The following is a 3,664-nucleotide window of genomic DNA, read 5'->3' as shown; positions in this document are numbered from 1 at the left end:
CGGGGCCCCTCTCCTCCACGCTTTCTTGCTCGAGAAGCGCCCGCTGTCTCGTCGGCCTGCCTTGCAGCCACGCTGCACTGCGGTGAAGCTGGCTGACGCTTCCTCCCCTTTTTGTCCGTACATCCCAGTTCAGCCAATGCTGAGCTCGGAGCGCCGTGCTGCCCAACGCACCGTTGGTCAGCGTAAGCAGCAGAGGGCTGCTTAACGGTTAAATTAACGCTAACACTGACTGTCTGCTCAGCTACGCCTTTAGCCCTACCTGCAACTGCCTGGGGTTGCATTACATAAGCAGCCGTAGACTGATTTACACTTTCCTCTTTCAATTCGTTGGAGCTCCCCATGGCGATCACATTTTTGCCACATGACATTTGGGGATCTCCAGAAACAAAAGATGCAGTGTGCGCGACACCAACTGCATCGGATTCCTCGCGCGATTCCCATCTTTCTGCATCATGCAAAGCAACTGGCCGCTCGCCCAAGCTCCCGGAATGTTCTGCGTCTCCGCATGGTGCGACGACGGGCTCACGCTCAACTGAAGCCAGCCCCTTCACAACGGCTGATTTAAAAACTTCGTAGTTCTTCCGCTCCTTCCTGTGCGAACCTTTGGGTTCGGCCGCTACTACAACACCGTGCGCGCACGAAGCGCCGTTCTCTACCACACACCGTTGTGTGGCACAAGGAGTAGAGAAGGGCTCATCGGCCACATGAATGCGAACATGCGACGCAGCTGAGGCTGTTTCTCTGGCTATCAGCTTTTTCACGGGCATGCGCACACTTTCATTCACCCTTGACTGCCTGTCATTTCCCAATGGAACCTCGCGCGTAACAGCCACATTCACCTCCATCTTCATTTCGGTGAAGTTTTCTACGCGGGATGCTTCACTATCCTGCTCCCCAGTTGCAGGAAATCTGAACGCCCACGAAGGAACGTGCGCCACTATCCTATCTTCGCCTTTCCTACGGGACTCTGATCGTGCCAAATCCCACGAAACAGGACGCTCATGCACGCCCAGTGAATAGGTTCCACCCCGCACACCTTTCGTCGTACCGGAACACCCCAGTTCACTCTCTCCCTCAGTGCTGAACATTACTGTTTGAGCAATCGGTGAGGCAGACACATTGTTAGCTCTCATAAAGCGTTCACTCTTGGAACGTTCCGCCGCTAACTCTGCCTCAGCGATTCTCAACTTCGCCAGCAATAGCGCCTTCTGCTCCGCGAACGACATGGCTGACCTAATCCTGACGCTCGCTGTCTCGTCAGCCCTCACACATTAACTCCATCTCACCATGCCTAGCTAACCGGCCCCCATTATCTCAGGGCTACTCATAAAACACCCCCTACATGTCATGGTGAGCCACGCACCCAGCATCAAGTGAGGCACTGACCTGCATAGCTCGGTGCCTGTAGAGATGCCGCACCGGTGCAGATGGGGTATCCATTTATGCGCGGCTCCTTCCGCCGACGTGTCCACCAAAGAAATCCCGCTGACTTCTCGCCTGCCAACAGCTCGCTGCTCCTGCCGCTCCACGCTCAATGGGCTGCTGATGCCTCCACTGACCGCTGGCCAAGCTGCTTCTCCGCTGCTCAGCAGGCCGCAGAGATTGCCTCGGTCTCCGTTGAGACGTCAGTTGAGCGCCGGTCGAGCCGCTTCTACACCTGGGTGGCGAGCTCACTGCTCCCGCCAATCTCGTTCAGCAGACCGCGATTTCTCCGCCTGCTCCGTCCGTGGAAGGGCTCGTCTCGCCCGCCGGCTGGCCGAGTCGTCGCTGTTGAAGATCCTGTCGACTGCGCCAGTTATCTTCGAGGTGTTCTTTTCCGCGGGGCTTCTCCTCCAAGCCGCAGTAGCGCTGAGGATCTCACCCCGGGTACCTTCAACCGACAAACTCAGCCTCCGATACAAAACTGCACATTTATTTACAGGCCGGCGGGCGATTAAAAAACAGTAGTCACGCGGAGCCCGAAGACAACGGACCGAGCTCTCCTGCGCCCGGGCCGCGTCTCCCTTGTCTTCATCCCCTCGTCTTGCCGCTGGGGCCGGGGAAGGGGGAAGAGCGAGTCCTTCGTGGGGGTCCAACCCCATGTGGTGGCCATTAGCGCATCCGGTGCTAGCAGGGGCGACCTTCTTTGGAATGTGCGGCGTTTCAAGGCGGCGCGCGACACGTGCGTTTCATTTGTGCGCTGCTCGGGCGCTTCGACGCCACTTCGTGCGTCGAAGCGCCCGACACCCACTCTAAGTAGGTTGGCATCGTAAGCATGACCGTCAAAACGCCTGCGAAAACTGTGGAAATTTTGTGCACGATTTCGTAACATTCAAGTTACCAGATGCGATAGTGACAAAAAATGCACCGCAGTTTTTCTCTACCAAGTTCACAACGTTTCTGTCATCCAACGGCAAAAGCCATAAAAAAGGCACAACCTTATCATCCAGCGTGTAACGGCACTGCCGTACGACTTGTACAGACCATTAAAAATGATCTTCAAAAGCAATTTCTGAATAAAAAGCCCGATGTGTGCAGAAGACTATTCAGCACCGTGTCGACCACTTTCCATTCTCCTGCAGTAACACCCCTTGACCAGGAACTTCGAAGGAAGCAGCAGAGCTGTTCCCATCTTGGACGCAGAGGAGACGGCTTACACTGCTGCATACTTAGCTCAGTGATTGCCCGGAGAAAGAACGAGTTAGCACGCAACATCCGGCTTCCCGGTGGCGCGAGTTCCGAGAAGGTAACTTAATACGGCTTAAATAAATGAGACCAGATGATCCTGCATGCATAGTTGACATCATTGTGAGGCGAGTGAGTGCAGTTACATATGCTGTGCACCTTAACAAGAAGAGTGTTAAGAGCACGCCGACCGCATGGTAGCAGCTATTCCCTATTCCTGAGCCATGGGTGATTCGCCACCTTGTACCATTTATTGAAGATTCAAGAGTAAGGCACGACCCAGCACCTTGTTCTTTTGAGGGATGGAACATGGTTGAGCGAGGTAGTGGGCGGAGCTTCGTCTTCATCTTCACCTAGCTATCAGCCTCTGCATGTTCCCATCCCCTGCTTTAATTGTGACACTCTCTTCCACCCCCCAGCCAGAAAGGCACGGACTGGAATAGACGTTCAGCCTGTGAAAAGGGCAGCTAATTTCAGTTCGAGTGATAGGGCAGCGATGAATGTTGTTGAATGGTTGGCATCGGCGGTACTTGGAGCGATGATTCTCACCTGATTCCGCTGCCCGGAGTTGTTCTGATGTTCCCTATGCAGCAGGATCATGCGCTTCACACCGTTCATCTTGCATCAGCGGCGTGTCCGTAAGGTACTCCCATAAGTTCGGTTAGCTCGATGTGTGTCTTCATGAGCACACTCCTGAAGCTGCACTGTTTGGTCGTGCCTGCAACAGTGGTTGAAACAAACAAAAGGCGTACAGCATAATTATTGGTTTTGTGTTTGCCACAATCTTTGTTGCTCAATCTATGGAGTTGAAGTGACGGTGATTCCGTGCTGCGCCGTACAGCAAACTACCGGGTGAGGCACCAGAGTCGGAAGCAGGATGCCATCTGGTGCTTCAAAATTTGGCGAATCAGTTCATCACGGCAGGCATCGACAGATACAGCGAAATATCTGGCGTCTGGCTGGGATGTGGTCGCTGTTATCTACAACGTGAAGCGAGCCG

Source organism: Haemaphysalis longicornis, unplaced genomic scaffold (assembly GCF_048455015.1).
Source record: "Haemaphysalis longicornis isolate Haplotype H1 unplaced genomic scaffold, Haemaphysalis longicornis Haplotype H1 scaffold_11, whole genome shotgun sequence".
Lineage (NCBI taxonomy): Eukaryota > Metazoa > Arthropoda > Arachnida > Ixodida > Ixodidae > Haemaphysalis > Haemaphysalis longicornis.
Note: the sequence above shows the minus strand (reverse complement) of the source record.